This window comes from Hylobates moloch, unplaced genomic scaffold (genome assembly GCF_009828535.3).
Source record: "Hylobates moloch isolate HMO894 unplaced genomic scaffold, HMol_V3 SCAFFOLD_7, whole genome shotgun sequence".
Classification (NCBI taxonomy): Eukaryota; Metazoa; Chordata; class Mammalia; order Primates; family Hylobatidae; genus Hylobates; species Hylobates moloch.
The window spans coordinates 33,394,181-33,403,986 of NW_026652282.1; the positions used below are offsets into that span (position 1 = coordinate 33,394,181).

Sequence of the window (9,806 nt, forward strand, 5' to 3'; positions counted from 1 at the left end):
CTCTACAAGCTGAGGGAGGCTGTCAGCTGCCAGTCAGAAAAGGAAGGGGGACCTCAGTCTTACAACTGCAAGAAAATGAATTCTGCCAACAACTTAAATGAACTTTAGGTTGAAGCAGATTCTCCCCCATAGCCTCTTGAAAAGAGCTCAGCCAGCCAACATCTTGTGAAACTCAGCAGAAAATCTAGCCACATCCACCCAGAATTATGGCCTACACAACTGTGAGGTACTAAACGAGTGTTCTTACAAACTGCTCAGTTTATGGTAATTTGTTACATATCCATGGCAAACTAATACAGTGGATCAACAGAGTACCAATGTGGAATCCCCATTAATTCTTATCTTTCTTCTTCCCATGATCACATGAGTGAGCTACACAGATGTTGCACATAAAGCAAATGTGAAGATGTCTATGACAAGCGATGGACATTGCAAATTGAGGGATTTCCCCAACACAGACAGAAAGTCTATGGATTTAATGATTGTTGCATATGTGATACAGATTTTATTATTGCTTCAAAACATTATGTTTCATTATGGAAGGGGGTTGGGCTATAATCCTGGCTGGAGGATATATGAACTAAGACAATATTCCTACATAAATGATTGGGGGAATATGTGAGAAATGAATACATAATATATGTGCACAATTTCAACTTTATTTTCACTGCAGCAGATAATGATAAGATGTATTTTCACTGAGCCTGTAGAACTTAAAGGGCTTGTCCAGGGAGATTTTTGAATGTACAGTTTTGGAAACCTTTTCAGAAAATGAATAGAGAAACTTATCTATGGTTTTCCTTTATTGTCCAATCTTCCCTCATTGAAAATAACCCTTTGTCAGGCACTGGTGATAACTATCAAATTGTTAGTCATTCTGTAGCCCCACTAAAGTAGAAAATCTTTCTGCTCTCAGATGCTGCATCTCTCTAATAGTAGCAGCCTAACCTTACACCTTGACATGAATCAACTCATGGCTGGCTTTAAAATGCTTAAGCAAATGCTTATTTGCATTGAATTTTTCATTTCTTTATACTGTATCCCCCTGTTGTTCATAAAGTCACATGCTTTAAAACTTTGGTTTGAATGGAAAAGAAACTTAAAGATACAAAGAGCTGAGGTTGATCCTTAATACACAAAATAAGAATTTTCCATCTCTGCCATTCATTGTGTCATTTTGTCGTAATCTCTCTCTCTGTCTCTCTTTCTCTCTCTCCCCCCTCACTCCTTTCCTCCTTCCTTCCCTCTTCAGCCTCCTCCCTTGCCCCTGTTTTAAATATATATTCCTATCCCATTATAATGCCAAAATGCTTTAGACTGAGCATAACCCTCACTTGAGCTTTTTCCCTTTTATCAGCTAAGCTTGGAAATTTTCAAAGATTAGATGTGATTAGTTACTGTGAAATACTAAGACAGACCTTCTGGCAATTGTCCTTTCATCCAAATGAAGGGTTGAACTTTCAAACAGTTCATTTACTAGGTACTGCACCTATTCAAATGAGCCTGCATTAATACAAAAATTTTTGAAACAAAGTTGTTGAGATTGTTTGAAAAATGGTCAGGCGCGGTGGCTCACACCTGTAATCCCAGCACTTTGGGAGGCCGAGGCAGGCAGATCACCTGAGGTCGGGAGTTTGAGACCAGACTGACCAAGATGGAGAAACCACGTCTCTTCTAAAAATACCCAAAAAACTAGCCAGGCGTGGTGGCAGGCACTTGTAATCTCAGCTACTCAGGAGGCTGAGGCAGGAGAATCGCTTGAACTTGGGAGGCGGAGATTGTGGTGAGCTGAGATAGCACCATTGCACTCCGGCCTGGGCAACAAGCAAAACTCCTTCTAAAAAAAAAAAACGAAAAAAAAAAAAGAAAGATAACCCATTCCACAAGAAGAAGATCAGTTTCCTTACAAGCGGGTTATTCTCTTAGTCACAAATTTATACCTAGGCTTAACTTCTTTCTAGGTTTTATCTTTATCTTTATTCTTCTATCCTTCCTCTGCTGTGCTGGTGCTGCTGTAGAAATTATCTAGAGAAAGACCTGTATAGGGCAGCGGCAGGGCCTGGCTTAAGATGAGACCTGGAGAGTATCGCTAATAATTACAACAGGAAATGGAAAGGCTGTCTTAGAATATTTTATGTGCTATTCATTGTCATCCTAGGTGCACTGGCTGAGCGCCATCAATTATACACATTAATGCAATTAGTCAAGATACAGAAGCTTGTATTCCAAATGAAAATTTCCTACATCTGAGGCATCTGTATAAAAGGTAAGATGTGCTACATTTCCAAAACTGTGTCTAAAATTCTATTTACAATGGGTTACGAACTCAATACCCCTAGAGGCAAGGCAGGTAGACAATAAGGAAATGGTGGTAACTATGATAAATTGGGTGTGTCTGCCCTATCTTTTTGTCTTGTTTTGTTTTGAGTCTCCCTCTGTTGCCCAGGCTGGAGTGCAGTGGCGCAATCTTGGCTCACTGCAACCTCCGCCTCCCAGGTTCAAGTGATTCTCCTGCCTCAGCCTCCTTGAGTACCTGGGACTACAGGCGTGCGCCACCATGCCCAGCTAATTTTTTTTAATTTTTAGTAGAGATGAGGCCATGTTGGCCAGGCTGGTCTCGAACTCTTGACCTCAAGTGATCCGCCCACCTCAGCCTCCCAAAATGCTGGGATTATAGGTGTGAGCCACCGCGCCTGGCTGTGTCCACCCTATCTTAAGGAGATAGCCATTCTCCAACCTCTGCCTTTTGTTGCCACACAGATTCTGAGACCACTGTTGCCTGATTCTGATTCTTGAAAGAGGAAGCAGAAACATGGATTATTTTATTTGAATTCCCCCATATGTATATGCTTATTCTTTTTTCATACAAATGAAACATAATAGACAAGATAAAACACTCCTATAGGCTGGATTTAGCCACTGGATCGTTAATATCAAGGTGACCATTAAAATCAAGGGTTCCCACGGGAGACGGAACTTGCAGTGAGCTGAGATCAACTCTAGCCTGGGCGACAGAGCAAGACTCCATCTCAAAAAAAAAAAAAAAAAAATCAAGGGTTCCCAGTGATCTCGTTTCCTACATTGGTTCTCTCTCTTTTACTAGGTATACCTGTTTAGTATACAAACAAGTATTTTCAGTTAAGGATAGGTGTGTGTATATATATATATATATATATATGTATATAATTTGTGCAAGGATGTTATCTTTTGCATGAAAATCAATCTAGGTGTATGAACTGGGCCTGGGAAATTTATTGGAAGTCAGTAATAAATAAATATGACCACTGTGTTTATTTTACTGTCTTCTGATTAAATTTTGTGTTCACTCTGGGGTAAATTATCTGATATGCTACAATGGGGTATTTCCAGGATACTTATTTGGAAAACTTGATTAGAACCCAGTAGAGGGTAAATGACAGGGTCCAGTGAAAGAAATCATTCTTGGAGGCAGTTGTATTCACTCTTCATGACTATTTCTAGAAATAAGCTTTAGGGAAAGATGTTGCCTAACTAGGGCTTACTATAGAGGGATTTTCCTGTTCCTACTGGCAATTTATGTGGTTACTATGAATCAGTGGTAGAATTAGATGAATTTGTTGACTGAATCAGTTGGAGTTTCTGTTTGTTTCAAATCAGGCATACAATATATCATGCCTCCCAGTGACATTTAAATAGAGATTTAGAATCACTGGATTATTAAATGTAAGTGTCATACGGACAAGTAAAATGCATTAACTTTAGGGATTCCCTGCCAGAAAGTCATGCTTACTGGATTCATTGCACAGCCGTATCTGGGACCAGCTCCCCACTACATCCAGCTTGTGCAGGGACAATCCCAGGAAGAAATGTCAAGTGGCTAATTACAATTTTGGAATGTATTTCCTGAGACCCCTTACCCCTTTCTGACTGTGTAATTCATCATTGACATTAACATAATAATAATGATTGAGGCAATAAAGCCTAGATCTTTAACATATGAAGTTCAGAGACCATAGCAGAGGCTGCTGGTGCCCTACCATCCCTTTCGTGTTCACCTGGACATGCAAAAGGCTGCTTGCTGCAAAAACCTGCTACTGTTACTCTCTGTCTGAGGGCTTTTTCCCCCCTATAGTCAAAGAGGCAAGCTCTCCTTGTGTCTAGGATAAGGTCCCCAGAAGTAGCCTTTAACCAATGACTGATGGGAAGTTGATGGATAAAAACACCCCAACTTCTTTGACTGTCAAATTACGTATCTCTAAGACATGACTTTGCATTTCCAGCAAGTTGCCATGTGATGCTTATCCTGCTGCCCAGGGACTACACTGTGAGAGCCACTGTACAAAAGACATTGAGTCATATCAAGGACTGAAGCATTTTAGGATTTGATCACATGTTCTTTTCGTAGAATAATTTTCTAAAATCTATTTTTAGTTATGCCTCCTACCCTTGGAAGTCAATTACTTGAAATAACTTTTGGGAAAAAAAACTTTTCATTTATATTTTATCTTAGCCATTCCCTTACTGTGATTTTGATTTTCTTGCTGTCAAGGTTAACCGTTTTGGTAGGCCTAAACTACCATTAAAAGTCATTAGTGGTATAAATTTTCTAATAATTCAGAAAAATTCTATTGCATTATTTGTGAATCTAATTGAGTTAATGAGTTTTATTCTACAAATAACATTTATAATAATAGGCCTTTCATAAACATAAGCACAAATTCTTTCATTAGTACATTTTTCCTGTATGTCAACATTTTAAATAAAGTACATATGTGAATTTTATGGCATTTTTTCATTTGTGATCATATATTTCTTTAAGGGAAATAGCACATCACTTCAGATTCCTGTTAATTTTACCTGCTGTCATCTCCTACTTAAATGAGTCATGTCAAGTATTACGTGCTGCTTCTCCTGACAAGTACCTGAAAGTTGGAGCAATTTTCACACACTCTGTCCTATTCTTCTGTCATAGTTCTTTAATGCATTATGGGCAGGAAATGACTTTGACTGATGAGAAGAGTTAGTGGGAGGATGTTCAAATCAAATGGCACTTATGCTTGCCCTCCACCCCCTTATCTCTGAGAACTCCCCGCAGATGGCTTACGTTGTCCTGGGCTGGTTTATGGTATAGCACCATTCTCTGCTAAGCTCTTGAATACCAGCTCATCTGCTTAATTCCAGGTCTTCTCTATCCGTTCTGGGCTCTCCTATCCTCTTCCCCATTGCTGTGCTTCACTTCATCCCTTTTTTCAAATAAAACTAACATATGGCTTTTGTGTGTGGCTGATTTCTAAATCTTGGAAATAACAGGGAAGGGAAAAAATGGTGACAACCCAGCTCAGTACCACAAACTTACAACAGAATATCATGCCACCATGTTCTCAGTTCTTCAGCTATGCCCGATCACAGAGAATTTCTCCTCAGGCCTCCATATTGCTTATCTCTTTGCCTCTTCCTCTTTCTCTCCCCTTCTTTCATCCCTTCCTCCCTTCTTGCTGGCCTCCCTCCTGGCCACCTTAGTCTCTCTTACTCTGTTTCATGGTGTAATTTGGCTCTCACTCATTTAAACTTTGAGCAAGGGTCCTCACATTTCTCTATGAACAAGTCAGTCAAGGCCCATCATCAAAGTATTTTTCTAAACAAAAGAGCTATCTACCTCTGAGAAGATTTGAATCATTCCCCTAGAGGGGATGAAGTGACTATAGTCCGTATTGTTTTAAGTACCATTTTAAATTCTCACTACATTTGTTAAAGGGAAGACAATATGGAAGCTTACTGCTGAGAGTATTTTTGTGAATTGACACAGGTTTGGAAAAGAAAACTAAGGTGAATTAGGAAGTGCATTGCTGGCTTATGTTAAAGAAGAAAATGTTTAAGGACTCTTGCTAAAGATGGTAATGAAGGCTTTATTTGGGGAGACTATTGCTATAGGTAGGGGAACCACTGCAATGAGGTCTTGAAATGGGCGAAGGAGATTGGGCTTAACTCTGACTCCAATAAGGACAAGTGGGGATTTACAGCCAAGGAGCAGGGTGAGGGTCAGTGGGTGGAAAATTACTAAAAGGAAACCTCAGGTTAAGGGTGACTCTTACTAGACCAACTCAACATAACTCCTGCTGAAGACTGGCCAGGGTGATTTGATATCGAGGATGGGGGATGAGAAATTTGATGATACAAAGTGTGGGGGATTTTCAGTAAACTAACTTAGCCCCATTCTTGCTTATACTTGATTCTACAGGGACAAAGAGGGAAGCCCAAGGTCAGAACTAGGTTAAAGGAGAGAGTCTTTGTTACTTAGAAGTCAGATTCCTCGTTCTAGCTCTGCTTCTGTCTGGCAGTGTGGTCTTTAACAAGCCACTTAATGGCTCCCAGCCTGTGTTTAATTTGTAAATTGAAAGAATTTGTTCTGTGTCTTTCAAGCTGAAGCGTAAGCCTAAACAAAACAAAAATTCACCATGGCTCCTGTTGAAGCAAGGGAGGAGTCCAGACCTACCCCTTTATTTTTTTCTCTTCCATGGCCTCATGGGCACAGTTCTGAACACACTAATCTAGATGGTTTTCATAAACAATTGTTCCCTGCTTTTCTGGAGCTTTTTATCAAAATTCAGTTTTTATCTTAAAATGCCTGTCTAATTGACAATATACTTAAAGAAATCTATTACATTAGCAGGTGATTCCATGAAGAAGGCAGAAATCACTTAAATCTCTATAGCAGGAATTTGTGACATACCACAAAACTGCCCCAACCCCTTGGGAACTTGATTTCCATTCACTTGTGGAGATGAGTCCCCTGCACTTGCCAGAGACCCATGCCAAGTGGGCAGTGGGGCAAAAAATGGAGGGTCATTCCATGAATGCAGGCACAACTGAAAGTAAGTTAACACCTCCAGAGACAATCCTTAGCCAATGGTGAGTAGGAGTAGGTAGATTAATGCCCCAGTCACCCCTACCTTTGACGGTATCATTTTGAAGAGCATTGTGTGCAGTTCTTCACAGTATCCTTAAGGAGATTGAGTCTCATTTTTCTATAGAAGTAGAATACATTTGATTTTTTCTTCCTTTCTTTGTCTCACTTTCTCTATCTCTCACTTTTGCATCCTGGGATTACCTCATAAATAATTATCTACCTCCAAGTCCTTGCCTCAGGGTCTACTTTTGGGGGAACCCAAATTAAACTAACTTCCAATGCTGGTATGACTTCCTATACTAATAATTAAATAGATGGTAGACTGATTTCAAAGTAAAGCTTTTGCATTCTGCAACTACTCTTAACTTTACACATGTTATTGTTTCAATAAATTGTACTGTGTTCTTGAGAATACAGTCTGAAGCGAAGTAGAGATATAGGTACAGTAATTCTAGTTTTACAAGAATTATAAATTGAGATAACTGTGAATTATATGATTTTAGAATTTATCTTTTTAGCTTTCATGGAGCAAGTTTGTTGAGGGTTTTTAATTCAGTAAGAAGACAAATATGATGTGGTTTTATTTTTGTCAGTTAACTGTCTCCCAACTGTGTCAACACCCCTTTCCCAAAGATTTGATATGAACTTTATGATATCTTAGTCAGATTCCATGACTCTCATCTTACTTTGTATTCCTGGAAATAGTCATTTTATTTCAGAAAATTATTTTCTCCTCAGTGGGATGGGAGGGAATAATCAGTCTCCATGAACAGCGCCCCAAAGACTGGTGACTTTTCCACCTTCTGCATTGTTCTCCAGTCTTGATGGGAAAGCAGGGTGGTGTTGGTTGATGATAAGGGTGGCACTGTCCTGGCACCTTCCAATAGACCTGATCTCCACTGTTGGTGGCTCACTGAAGACTCAATGAACTTAGAGCGTGTCTTCAAGTTGGGCCTTAAAATCCCATCTGCATCCTGTTGTGATATGTTTAGCTAATCTTAACAGTAAACAAATTTGTACTTCCTGAGTTCACATCAGCAAGTCTGTTATTAGAAGTCAGTTTGAGTTTTAGAAATTTATTAGGTATGATTTACTCATGAGTAAATGAGAGTTGGCTAAAACAGGTGGAATGACAAAATCAGAAGCATAAAAAATCATGGCTACAGTCACCTTATGACCATCCAGAATTAGAAGGCTCTATGCAGAGATTTGAGAAACGGCAACAAATGAAAGTGCCAGCATCTTTAGTTCAGCATTTGTAGCTGTGGAGTATGTAGGTTCACTTTTGCCTGAGAGTCCTCTGCAAGAAACATTTTAAAATGCTTGGAATTGTATGTTAATAATTATACAATGTTCTAGATTGCAACATGGGGATCCGCTATTGTTCACGAAACCTTTTATTTCTTGGTTTTTTTAACCTGGATTTCTATTTCAATTTATACCTTGCATTAAAAAGAATAACATTGAAAAATATAAACCAGAGACATGGGAAAACCAATGGAAATGCTTTAAATTACTTATCTTTAATCACTTTTATATCCAGCTGCTTTTATGTGTGGAACCTATTATTTTACAGAGTATTTCAATATTCTTTATGATTGGAAAAGAATGACAAAATGGTATATGCTTTTGGCAAGGTGCTTTGGCTATACTACAGTCTTTGATACTACTTGGCACTATTTCTAAGCCTGCATAGATTCTTGTACCACAAAAAGAATATGTAAATAGATTCACAAAATTCATCATGAGTTTCAAGCTCCATTTGGAATAGAAGCTGAATATGCACATCCTTTGGAAATTCTAATTCTTGGGACTGAATTTTTCAATGGAATCATGCTTTTGTGTGATCATGTAATTAATTATTCTTTGGACATGGGTGACAATTTATTTGATAGAAACTATTGATGCCCATTGTGGTTATGATATTCCTCTCAAACTTTTAAATCTCATCCTTTTCTATGCTGGTTCTCAGCATCATGATTTACACCACATAAACTTCATCAGAAAGTATGCTTCTACATTTTCATGGTGGAATAGAATTTTTGGAACACACTTTCAGTTTAATGTTTATGGTGAAAATATGAAAAAGTCTGAGAAAAAGTTGAATAAATATCTCATATAAACCTTTCTGAAGATATACATTTTCCTGAATTGAAACTAGTAGCTAACATTGCTTCTGGGGAGCAGAAATAAGCATGTGTCTTGGTTGCTCAGTGATAAAAGGAATATTAATAACCTCTAATTATCTTCCTAGTGGAGACTTTTTATACTTTACACACAAATTCTGTATATGTAGGAATACACAGATAATACGTATTTCCTGCAAAACTAGTCCCCTCTTCATCACCTCATTGCCTTACTCTCTCTCTTGCCCCACTTTCTTCTCTCCCTCATTTCCTCCTCTCCTTAAACTTTCCTCTTTCATTCACTGTCCCTTGTTTCTCTCTCACTTCTGAGGGGCCAAATTGATTGTCTTCATATTATAAGGCTCGCCCTTTTCTTGATAATCTCTGGTCAATCCGCTTCATTCAGTGATTGCTTTGTGAACATTCCTGTGCATCATAAGACATTTCCTATTTCCATCTGATATGGTTTGGCTCTGTGTCCCTACCAAAATCTCACCTCAAATTGTAATTCCTACGTGTTGGGGGAGGGACATGGTGGGAGGTGATTGGATCAATGCGGAAGCTTCCGCCATGCTGTTCTCATGATAATGAGTGAGTTCTCACAAGAACTGATGGTTTAAAAGGTTATGGCTTTCTTTGCTCTCTCTCTCTCTCCTGCCACCATGTAAGACATGCCTTGCTTCCCCTTCACCCTCTGCCATGATTGTAAGTTTCCTGATGCCTCCCCAGCCATGTGGAACTGTGAGTCATGTAAACCTCTTTCCTTTATAAATTACCCAGTCTCAGGTACTTTT

The 9,806-nt window shown here is 38.9% G+C and overlaps 1 pseudogene; it reads left to right on the forward strand.

The window, feature by feature from the left end:
• Positions 1–6,760: 6,760 nt before the first annotated feature.
• On the forward strand, positions 6,761–9,008 carry LOC116811028 (methylsterol monooxygenase 1-like; annotated as a pseudogene).
• The last annotated feature ends 798 nt before the right edge of the window (positions 9,009–9,806 follow it).